Source organism: Dasypus novemcinctus, chromosome 5 (assembly GCF_030445035.2).
Source record: "Dasypus novemcinctus isolate mDasNov1 chromosome 5, mDasNov1.1.hap2, whole genome shotgun sequence".
NCBI lineage: Eukaryota > Metazoa > Chordata > Mammalia > Cingulata > Dasypodidae > Dasypus > Dasypus novemcinctus.
Genome location: NC_080677.1, coordinates 42,727,971 through 42,740,812, shown reverse-complemented (window position 1 = coordinate 42,740,812; position 12,842 = coordinate 42,727,971). Strand labels below are relative to the sequence as shown.

Genomic DNA, 12,842 nt, shown 5'->3' with positions numbered 1-12,842 from the left:
ATGGGAGGACACACAATGTCCGGTAACTGTCCCTGCAGCACTACCCAGGAAAATTCCAAGTCCTGAAAACGCCCCCACATCACATCTCTTGTTCCCACTCCCTACCCCCAGCAGCCACCATGGCCACTTTCCCCACACCAATGCCACATTTTCTTCAATTACTAATCACAATAGTTCATGAATAGAATATCAGTAAGTCCACTCTAATCCATACTCTATTCCTCCATCCTGTGGACCTTGGAATGGTTGTGTCCACTCCACATCTATATCAAGATAATTCATTCCTGTGATTGTGAACTCATTGTAAATGAGACCTTTGATAAGTCTACTTCCGTTAAGGTGTGGCCCAATCAAATCAGCATGGGTCTTAATCCTATTACAGGAGTCCTTTGGAAGCAGAATGAAATTCAGACACACAGAGAGAAAGCCTTGGGAGGAAGCCAGAAGTTAATGAAACCCAGAGAAGCCAGGATGGTTACCATGTGCCCTGCCCTGTTGACAGATAAGCCAAGGACTCAGGATTGCCAGCAGCCAGCCCCAGAATACCACAGTATTCCAGGAGAAACCATTGCCTTGTTGATGCCTTGATTTTGGACTTCTCCTAACCTCAAAATTTTGATAAATTCCCATTGTTTTACCCAATCCATGGCATAGTATTTGTTTTAGTAGCCATGAAACTAAAATAGTGATCCCATGGGTGATAGAAACTGTAGCTTTGGGATATCAAAGAAGAATCTACTGATTGGCAAGAAGACCATGCAGCTTTCTAGTGATTATAAGAACTGGACAGTGAGCTTGTCAGTGGTGTCTTGTGTGGGCTGAAGATAGAGGCCCTTCCCCAAATGTTCTAAATCATGTTAAACACTCATGATTTCTGAAACACTGAAGAGGGGGAGGCCTCATCTCCAATCACATGAAACTTAGAATTTCTTGACAGCCAAGTAGATGAGGCTTGTGGCAGATTAATCTGATTCAGGGAGACAAAGAAATAAGATATAATTTCCAGCAGAGTATTATGGAATACAATTTCCCTTTTCAAATTTCTTTCTATCCTCCAGTGTTCCCTCAGGATAACTTACTGAGATGTTAATTCTGGGTTTGTTTTGCTGCACTGAGAAACATGCTTGGTTGTCCCTTTCCTTGCTTCGGGAAGAACAACCAGGCCTCTGTTCCATGCTTCCCTTGCCTAAGGGGAATTAACTATTTTTTAGGATTAAATGAGATCCAAACACTTCATTAGAACAGTGTTTATTATATAGAAAAATCATTCAATAAGTCACGGCATGAATTATATTATGATCTTTAGGGAAAATTAATGATAAGTGAAAAGAGGCGTCAAGAAAATGGACATGTTTATGTAAACGATGTGAATCAAGTCCTAATTTCTCTGAGGCTTGGTTTTCTTGTTTCTAAAATAGCACTAAAAATATCAAATATATATATCCCACTTCATTCATAAAGGGTTCTTATGGAGTAATTATCATGTAAAACAATATACGTCAGAAGCAATTTTGCAAGGGGATAATATTGTTGTCATTATCATTCTCTATGATTTCTCTGTTTTGGGACATACATTTCAAAATGGGACAAAATGGGAAAAGATAGTAAACTAGACAATGTTCCAGAAGGACTGGGGGAGAGGAATAAGGTAAATACATAAGTGCTAGGGTATAGATATATTAAGATGATTAAAAAATAGATTTTTTATGTTAATGAAAATGTACTTAAAAATTACCTAAATTCTTGTTTAGGAAGAAATAGTAATTTTAAAAAACCTAAATAGACCTATGGAATATGGAAGAAATAATACTTTTTTTGGAAACTAGATATGTCTTTGGAATAAAATCAAAGAAATATCTTTTTCAAGGGAGTTTCTTGTGAATATTTAGGGAATAGGCAATTCACAAACTATTTAAACTCAGAGCAGAGAAAAAAAACAGGTAAATGTTCTAATTCATTTTTTATCAAGTCTCATATCCATAATACCAATATTAAACAAAAATAAACAGCCCCTCCTATTCCCCCTCAGCAAAAAACACTGCAGACTAGTTTTTCTTACTAACCCCTTGTAAAAAAAAATCCAAAATAAATGCCATTTAACTGAATTCCTCAGTATATTAAAATACCACACAATGATCTAGTCAGAGTTCTTAATTGCAACACCAGAATCCACTCTCACTTTAGAAGAAACACAGCTATTAAATGAAACTCGTAGAATCTCACCAGGCCCAAAGAACAGGAGCAGAGGCCCTGAAGCTGGACAGAAGCCCACGTTGTACCCTGGAGCTACGCTAGAGAAGAATTCCTGCCCAGGCTGCAGTGCTGCTGAGGTGGGACAGCTACGGAAGGCTGGGCTTCTCAGTAACCAGACTTCACAGATCGGAACTTAACCAATATTTGCTTCTCCGTGACATTTATTTTGCAATTTGCTTATTTTATGTGTATACCTATTTGGCTGATACTAGGTTATGTGTTGGACTTATTATATGATAGGAAGTCTGAAAAAATGAGTTTCTGCCTTCAAACCTGTAAAGTATAAACTTCTCCAAACATAAGAAGGTTATGCAAATCTGGTCACTATACAAACCAAGTAGTGCCTAGTTCATTATTTTGGGGTAATTTAATATTAAAAGAATAAGACAAAAATCAATCACATTAAAAGTTCACATGTGAAAAAAATAATTGTATCAATAAATGATGGAAAAACAAATTTAACATCAAATCTGGATGAAAAACAGTAAAGTAGGACAGGAAGTGCGTTTCTTAACAAAATATGGAATATTTAGCTTAAAATAAAAACAGCAACATATCTAAGAGTGAAACATCAAAGGAATCACTTTTATTATCACTTTGTCATTTAGTGTCATTTTAGAATTTCTTGTCAGAACAATAAGTTAAGAACTAAGAGTCATAAAATTGGTTCTAGAAGAGAAAACATGTCACTATTTGCAGTTATGTTTTTCTTCTTCGAAAAACCAAGAGCATGAGCAAAAACAAACCAACAAACTATCTTTTTTTTATTAAGCATTTTTTATCCCCTCCCCCCCATTGCTTTTGCGCTCGCTGTGCTCTCTCTGTCCATTTGCTGTGTGTGCTTCCATGTCTGCTTGTCTTTTCTTCTCATCTTTCTCTTTAGGTGGCACCAGGAACCAATCCTGGAACCTCCAGTATGGGAGAGAGGCACTCAATTGCTTGAGCCACTTCATCTCCCTGGTCTGCTGCATCTCTCTCTGTCTCTCATCTGTGTGTCCCTTTGCTGCATCAACTTGCTATGCCAGCTCTCTGCGATGCGGGACAGCTTGCCTTCACCAGGAGGCCCTGGGAATTGAACCTGGGACCTCCCATATGGCAGATGGGAACCCAATTTCTTGAGCCACATCTGCTTCCCCAACAAACTCTTATAAGAGAGTTTGGTAAGTTGGCTGGTTAGCAAGACAACAAACAGGAATGGAAAACTCTTCAATTTGAAAACAATATATGAGAAATATCATGAGTAGAAAACCCCACTCAAAAATATAAAAATATATAAATCACTGAGGACAAGAAAAGATTTTGATAAATGGAGATGCTTTCAATTTATTTGGATTAGAGAACTTAATTTTATTCAGCTATTGATTCTAAATAACCAAATTTTTTCAGTTAATATAAAACGGTAATTTTTAGAAATTGAATGAATAAATATAAACTTCGCTTGGATGAATTAAGTTTCTTTGTTATAAATGAATATGCAATTAACACAATACTGCTAGAAATGTTCTTTGGATGGCCTTATTTTTAATAAAGTCATTATTTTTCTCATTTTCTCAAGTGCTGCCAAAAATTCACGCTGCAGGTATGACATAACCATTCATTAAAAAAAAGATTAATTTGGATAAAGAAAAATTTAAAACTACTATTACCGTTGTAAGACTTGGTTACTTAGAAGAATTTAAAAATGTGTTATCCACTAGAGTAATCATGGGTATTGTACAGCAGAATTTGAATAATCTCATCAAAATATGAAATAGCATTATTGAGGCAAGTAATCTTGTACACACTCTAAATATGAGTACTTTTTATTTACTGTAATTCCTGGAATTTGTTATTTGGAATGATCTGGTAGATTGCAACTGTTATAAATATATCAAACAATATTTGAATTTGTACATCTTCATGGATTATAACACACAGAATAAGAAATGAGTAATAATAACAACAAGGAAATAGTCATGGGCCCTGTCTAAAGGAGCTTATGTATTTAAAGCTCTCATCATTTTTAGGATGAATATGATTGTGCTGAGGAAGGTTAATTAGGGAACAAAGAGATCAATCTGAGACCTGGTAGTAAAACCACCACCATAAAACATGTGGCCATGGGAACCCTCCCTGAAGGAAAGACCATTCAAGATGGCTGCTGGAAGAACCTCACAAGAATTCCCCATTCAGAATGGGATTTCAACAGGAGTCAAGGAAAACTCTAGATATTCTCAAGGTACCTTGCCGTTGGGCCCTCTGGGGGAATTGATGGGTGGGGTAATCAATAAAAACAGCAAACAACTGGAACTCCTCCCCAGAAAATTAAAAAGCGGCAGAATAATTAATGGTTTTAAAAGCTAGCACAGAAACAAAATCAGCCTGTTTTGCCCTTTCTTTCCCTGTCCAGATTAGCATGCAATTAGACCTGAGGATTTGTAATCTGTAATGGGGATTTGTAGTCTATAAATCAGTCCTTTTTTACCCCTTTGTATCCCTTTTCCTTTCTCTATTTGGGACCCATAATCTGTTATTTTCTCCCATTTCTCTTCTCTCATTTTCTTAATAAATTACTGGTCTAACTGAACTGGCATGTACTTAAAATTCTTTTTTTGTGACATAGCTAAGAGCCTACAGAAAATCTGGCAACACTGCCTGACATAGTTTTAGAGTAGACATAATAGTAGAATAGAGTCTTTGGCAATAAGAACTTCTAGTTTCATAATCTAAATAAATTATTAAGTTTGTTTCTTTAATGTTGTATGGCAGACTTTACTTTCTTTTATCTATTATAATATTTGTATGAGAAAATTCCTGTGCTACTCTTTTTAAAAGTAGTTCAGTTATGTATACATTGTTTTAAAATGGTCTATAAAGAAAAAAATAAACCCATTTGCACAAAAACTAGTGACTGTCTTTTCCAAATTTGAGACTTGCATTATAAGCACATCTAACCTTGGTTTAGCTAATAAATTCATTTTTTTAGTCTTCCTGTTTATGTAGTTTTAGTCTCTTAGCTAAGATTAGGTAAAGTGAAATCCCTAGCATTGTAAACATATTAACTTGTATATAAACAGGAAGATTCAAAGGAGGTTAGCTAGACCAAGGGCTAGACCTACTTATAAATTATAGTCTTAGGTTATAAGAGGAAACATCATTAGATTGGTGCATTTGCCCGAAAAATCTCTATAGTTTTATTTTGCTCAGCTTTTCTTTCTTCACCATGGAAGAAGACAAATACTGAACAGGTTTTTTATTCCAGTGAAAAATATTCTAAGAACAGGTGTAGAAGAGACTTAAATACGTACCCCCCAGAGTCAAGTAAGAAGTCAAGGAGATAAAATTGCTTTTCACTCTGCTAAAACAAATAGTTATTTGAAAGAGTTCCTTCAGCGGGTGAAAAAAGAAGTCTATGCAAAATTCACAAGGCTAGTTAGTTAAGGTGAGCATATTTCAGAAGGTTTTTAAACTTTGAAAAATGTGTAAGTCTTAAATTATATGCTAGGGTAAATTATCTAGCCAGAGTTATTTTGGTTGTTTCTTTGTAGGGATATGTAACATAAAAAATGATGTTACTGACTTAAGGTAGTTTGCACATTGTGAAGGTTTATTATAAAATATCATTTCAGTCATATGAATGATGTTTTTTCTCAGGTATTATTTGCTATGATAAAATGAATAGTATGCTGGTACTTCAACATTATTGGGTAGAATCAGAGATACTGATTGTGGCTTTCTAATAAATATTTTCTCTATGAAGAGTGCAGTGGTTAAACTAGATATTTTAAACCTGTGTCCTTAGAGTCCAGTGCATTTTATTTTAATCAACTCAGGTAAGTGGTATATGTGTTCTTCATAAAGTTATGGGAGGTATTTAAATTACTCTTCTATCCTTGAAGTCTTCCTATTGTCTTCCCTATGTACACTAATTGCATCCTTTATTTCATGAAATGTGATACCTGTATCAGGGAGATGACAAGGGTTCCTATGGACAGTCTGGCTCAGTGCAACCCATGTTAACTTTAGGTTATGGAAGTTCTACTTATCTCTTTCTTTTTTCTATCTATTCCTTTCATATACAGTCACTTCTTGCTAAGTAAATATAACTTAAGTTGATTTTTCCTATTTGTAGCAGGAGTAGAAATGGTCTCCGTAATGGTAGCAGCCAAAGACCAAGTAGGTTGCCACTTAGCCTCTATGTATTGATGGCAGGGAAAATGGTGTGCATTAAGTTTAAAACAGATATAGATTCTTCCTCTCTATGTATTTGTACAATGGTAATGTGAACTGTTATGTTGAAAGATTTTGGCTAAACTAGTTATAAGGTTCAGTTATTTGGACTGGCCAACTCTTATGGCAAAAATCACTTTACTCAGTTTTTCACACAATTCTATCTTCATGATGGCACAATCTTATCAGCCAAAGAAAAAACATCAGCCAACATTTGGAAATTTTCTCAGGTATGATACTTTTTCAGTAATCTTCATCAAAGTTGAAAACTTGGCCTTGACATGTGGGAGATTTAACACCATGTAAAGCCTGTACAATTTCAAGTTTTTGCTTAGCTGGTCTGTCATTGCCTTTTAGACAGTGATGCATAGCATAACTTTCATTGCCCTTGAACTTGGCTCTTTAACTGTAATATGAAACACAGCAGAGCTCACAATAAGAAGAGATGATTGAAAAGGCATCTTCATGAATGGAGTAATTGAAAGTAAATGACTTCATTTCATGTATTTATGGCAATGTACCACATCTTTACAGTAAATACACTTGGATAGCTATAAGCCTTTCAGAGTCATGGATCACTGCACGTTGAGACTGGTTCATTCTTGCACATAGATAAAATAATGGTTGTGTGCGCAGGGGGGTGTCTGTGGTAAAATGAAAAATACATAAAACTAAATTGTAGTTAAGATTTGGCATCAGCTCTAAATAGTGAATACTCTGTGATAGGCTTTAGGACTTAAATTTCCTGGTCAGAAGGACAAAAAGGTACAAAGGAAATAATTTTAAGACAGAGATTCCAGCAGGGTTACGTACCTTATTCAATGCTCTGTGTGTTCCTGTAATGGGAAATCAAGGTTCTTTTCATCTGTGCATTCTCTCCTTTCTAAGTCAGGAATAGGAAGGGAGTAATATTCACCAAGGTTCAACATGGATTTCTCGGAGGCATTATGGGACAGCACCTCCAGGCACAAACCTTTATATATAAAAATGAAGAAAGTTAAAAGCTCAACTGTTTATACATGACTTAATAATTAGATTCTTTCGTTTTAGAATTATGGCCTCTCTCTTGAGATTAACTTTCATCTTGGATTCACTTTCTTTTTTTCTCTCAAAAGTTGAAGGGGTCCCTTGAGCTTCCTCCTTTCTGGGAAGACACAACTTGCCCCTCAATCCCACTTTCAACCCAGTGAACCTATGCCAAGTCTGGCAAAATAAATAAATAAAAAGACCTGGGTTGAATAGTATAGATGACTATTCACGGCCTGAGGGAGAAATGTTTTCTTCTTTGGCATGGTTTTCCTTAGGTTCATCCTTTCTCATTTCTTCTCTTTCAGAAGTCCAGTGGGCCTAGATTAGGGTGTGAGTTGAGGGAGCTGTTCAGTCTCTTTCTAAGGATGACTTAAGCCTGTCTTTATCCTAAGGGAGCACTTTGCTTGCCCACTCTAACCAAGCTTGCCATGGGTAAGAGTTTCATATATTTGGATCAAAGCCTGTACTTTAGATTTTAGATGTCCTTTTCCTTGGTACACACATTCATAAAACTTAAGAGCTCTGTTGGGGTGGGTAAAGTTATGGCAAGCAGTCAGTGGAGAACTTAGGAATTCTAGCTATCTCTCACTATCTTGGATATAATATTAGTATCATGTAAACCTCTCTCATAGAACTTTTTTTTTTGGTAACAATTGGCAGACTTTAATATTCAAGAAAAATTAAGTCCATCATACATGTTAAAAATACAGGAATTTTCATGCAGACATGAAGCTTCCAATTCTGCTTTGTTGTAACATTTAGAATGAGAGTTTCTTATAAATACAGTATATTTTACTGTTCCCAAACTTCATAATAGTATACTGTGATTTATACAACTTTTCTTTATATTTTACATACCCCACATCGCTCACTTGATTAACATAGCCTAACCTGCATTGCTTCAGCTCACAGAAATAAAAATTTTAAGATAAAATAAAAAGGTAAGTACAATGACATATATCCCTCCCACTTCATGAAAATGAATGAAAATATTTGTATAAAGAACTAATTTAAGGGGAAAAATTAAGGCTTACACACTTAGTAGTTAGGACTAAACATAAGAAATACAAAATTAAATCCTCCTGTGACACTTTTACTGATTGATACCACGTTTTCAAGTTTAGAAATTATTAACTGCAAAAACTATAAGAAAAAAAGTGAAGCAAATTTGTGTAGAACATTTTAAAAAGAATATTCATGATACAAGGGAAAAATGAAAAACAAATTAAATATCTGATGTCAGAATTAACCAAAATATGTTTCAATTTAAAATATAAGTAACCTTATTGAAGAATAAATTCTGATAGCAAAAAATTTCATGTAATGAAGCCAACTTGTGGGAATCAAACTGCGTTTGCCTCTATAATAAAAACGGATTTGTTTTGATATTAGATGTAAAAAGAAAGTGAATACTAGTCAGTGAATAAAGCATTGTTAAGTTACTCAAAAAGAGCATGCATTTCTTTCCTTTCAATTATTTTTTCTAATTCTTAGGCTCCTTTTAAGTCTCTTTTTCCCTACAAAAAACAAAATTTATTTTTTGTTTTTTTGTTTTTTCTTGCAATAAATTTCAATTTCTTTCATGTAGGTAATGAGGGTTCCCTCCAGATGAACATCTGTCAAGTACTGAGGGACATAATAAAGAGAAATAGTTTTAAGAAAACAAAAGAAACAGGTTACTGACTTCCATAGTTTGTCAAATCAAATTAACTCCAGGGAATCATTAACTGCATAATAGTAGTAAAAGGTCACTAAAGCTCCCTTACTGTATTACAGAAGGTCCTACTAGTAAGATGCAAAATCATATTGTGACTCTCCCTACCTAAGTGACACTAAAGAGCTAAAGATTTACAAAGTTTTTCTATTAAAAAATGACATTTATCCTACCTACACATTATTATGATTAAGTCCATCTAATTAAAATCTCCAAAGAGGTCTTTCAATCACAATCATCTGTGAAAATATTCAACAAGAGTACTTTTTTCTCCAAGGAAAGGGTAAAACATTGTATTAGTTACCTCTACTTTCCAAGCAACTGGAAACAGAATAATAAACATTAAAAAAAACCCACGAAGGAAAACTCCCTCCAATAAAGATCTGCTGTAAGTAGAAATTTAAAGCAGCATATTTTAAGATCCAGCTAACAGGGAACAAATTTGGTTTTAATCTGATATTACACTGATGGCTGGTGTTTACGTGAAGACACAAACCGTGGGCAGTAATTTATCCCTGAATTTCATATTTAAAACTTCCCCACCTTGATACCATTATGACAGTTTCTCCTCTCATACAATTGTTTTAACAAGACCAGTGTTTGCTTTTGTAATCCAGATACTCTAAAGACATTGTTGTAAATATCACACTGACAAACTCTGTGTTCGTTTGTAGTTTGAAATTCATTTCAAATGGGCAAATATTATTTTTCCATTTCACTAGTATTAGTTTGAGCATTACCTCTAATAAAGACTTTTATACCTCATTTAGGATACTGAGATCTCAAACATTCCAAAGCCACCCAAGGATGAGTTTGCTTTCAAAATGTTTTTGGTTTAGTGTTGCCATAAAAGAATTACTATTTTCTCAGATTAGCTGAATGCATTTTTACTGGCCTGTGATCCTATCAAATTTAGCATTTCATAAAAATGAAATGTTTGATGCTTCTCTTTCAGCTAAGCTAGAAAAAATAAAATGAAATAATTTGAATGATCAAAGAATAGACACACATTTTAGATTGCTTATGTCCAAATAAACAGGTCCCAGTTCCAGATACTTGATGTGACAGAGGATCCTTAGAATCCAAAAATAGAACATGTGCAATAGATACAAAATAAAAAGGGAGATTATTATGGACTTCATTACTATTAGTCATTAATATGGCAGACTTGCTACAGGACAGCTTTATGAAGACATTGGAGACAAGGTTTATCTACCGGAAGATATAATTCTGTGCTTCAAGGAAAAAAGTACACTTGAAGACATTTCCTGCATTTTCATATGTGCAGTACAAATATGCATGGCATATATTTCTGAAAAAGCAATAAACACATATTAGGAAAATAGATGTTACTCTTAAATTTTGTTAGGAATAAGATGGCACCGTTGATTTGAGATTTTGTCCTGTCATTACTGATGGTTATTTGGGTTATTTCAGCATTCACTCTTATTAAACTCTTTTTTTTCCTGGTGATAACACTTGAGACAATTATTATAGTATTTTATCACGTATTTCATGATGGAGAGATCATTCTTTTTGATAAGTGTATGTTGATAAGACATTCTTTTTCCACCTATACCTGGAATCTGTACTGCAGAACGACATTTTTAAAAAAATATCTTCATTAGCTCAATTCTAAGGAAAATTCATTTGCCAAGTTTTCAAAGCAGAGGACCTAATTTATCCAAATTCCACCTGGCTTGAGTGTTTTCCATATTGTATCAGTATACTTAATTACATTATGAGCTATGTCTATGAGGAAAGAGATAACAGTACAGTCCCAAGTATTGCATTCTGAATATATCTCCTGAAAATTTCTGACTGTTGTAGAAATGTTAGAACCAGAACAAAGACTGTGGGGGTTAAAATCAGGAAAAAAGATTGGTAGAATTTGATCAGCTGATCTCTGGTTATTGCTGGTAGATTCAAGGATAAAGCTGATATTTATTAACTTCAGAACATCTGTTAAGTACAAAAGTAGAAGAAAAGAGCATTAAAAAATCTTACACCTCATGGAAGCAGAGGTATAAGCTGAAGAGATCTACTTAGGAGTGAAGAGATCTTTCTGGTATTTGAAGAGTGTGGGGTATCCACGCTGGCATTGGAGATTTGAAGGGACTACAGCTTCTGCCCTGGCATTGAGAAAGAGTGTGGCTGTTCAGAGAGGGTGAGGCCACTGCCCAGTGCCTGGAGGAAGGTGTGGCTACCACTCTAGCAGGACAGAGCATGAAGCCATGTATTACTCTCATAACTTGAAATCTAATGGATTTTGCCCTCCTGGGTTTTGGACTTGTTTAAGACCCATGACCCCCAGTTTTCTCTCAGTTTCTCCCTTCTAGAATGCGGATGTCTATTCTGTGCCTGTCCTACCATTGTATCTTGGAAATATAAAATTCATTTTCCAGGTTTCACAGGTCTATAGATAGAGAGAAATTTGTCCCCAGGTTGGGTCACTTCCATAAAAGTTTTGATGAGAGTTTGGACTTTGAATTGTTACTTAAATGACTCAAGGCTTTTGGAATTTTGGGATGGGGTGAATGTATTTTGTATGTAGAAGAACATGTCATTTTTTTTCTTTTCTTGATTCAGAGAACAGGCTATTAAGGATTGAATCATGTCCAACCCAAAGATATGTTCAAATCCTAACTCCCACTCCTGTGGCTGAGATCCCATTTGTAAATAAATAGGATCTTTGAATGTCCTATTAAGATGAGACCTAATTAAATCATGGTGGCCCTTAATCCGATATGACTGGAGTCAAATATGACTCCTTTTAAGCAGAGGAGATTTTGTCACAGTAGGAGTAGGAGACAGAAGGAAACACATGGCCATTTGATGAAGTAGAGATTGAGTTATGGGTTGTTGGCAAGCTGCCACCAGAATGCCAAAGACTTTGGAGAAAGCATGGCCTGCTGCTATTCAATCTGTGGTATTTGTTATAGCAGCCCTGATAAACTAAGGCATCTTTACTAGACTAAAAGCTATTTGGGGACTGGGTCTATGTCTGAATCATCTTATCTCCCTAATACTACTTAAAAATAATAGCAACTCAAATATTTGATGTGTAGATTGATGATTACTCATATTGGAAAAGGAGTTATAAATTCTTTTAGCAACATTTAGTAAGTACTAGGGAATATTTTTGATAAATTGATAAGCAGTCCCTCTGGCAACTTTGATTGTATATTTATAGAGTTAGAGACTGGAATTCTTGACCCAGTAGCTACCTACACTGAAAAAAAAGTTTATTATACAAAATTCAAGTCACACATGCAGAGAAGAGTATAATGAGCCAAATTTACTTATCATCCAGTTTCAACATTTACCTGTACATGAGCAATCTTCTTTCATCTATAGCCCTACTTAGTTTCTCCAAATAATCTCCAGATTATTTAGAAGCAAATCCAAAACATTACTTTATTTCAGCTGTAAATATTTCAGTATGCTAAATGCATTTGAAAAATATTACACTGAAAATTTTTTAGGTTCTATAGAATGTTGTCCTGAAAGGATAAGTATATCCTAATGTGCACTAGGGTTGGAATTAATTGGATGAGTTGTATAAAGTTAAGTTAGGGAGCTCTAGAAACTCACTCTGAATCCTATGATGAAGGAGTTGATTATGATGACTTAGCTG

The 12,842-nt window shown here is 34.8% G+C and overlaps 1 long non-coding RNA gene and 1 pseudogene across 1 annotated transcript in view; one reads left to right on the top strand and one right to left on the bottom strand.

Annotated features, from left to right (window-relative positions):
• The window catches only part of LOC139438925 (uncharacterized), a 135,945-nt gene that overhangs the window by 52,886 nt on the left and 70,217 nt on the right, over window positions 1-12,842 (top strand). The gene's annotated exons all lie outside the window — the stretch shown is intronic.
• LOC101422484 (carnosine N-methyltransferase pseudogene) lies at window positions 10,639-11,199 on the bottom strand (annotated as a pseudogene).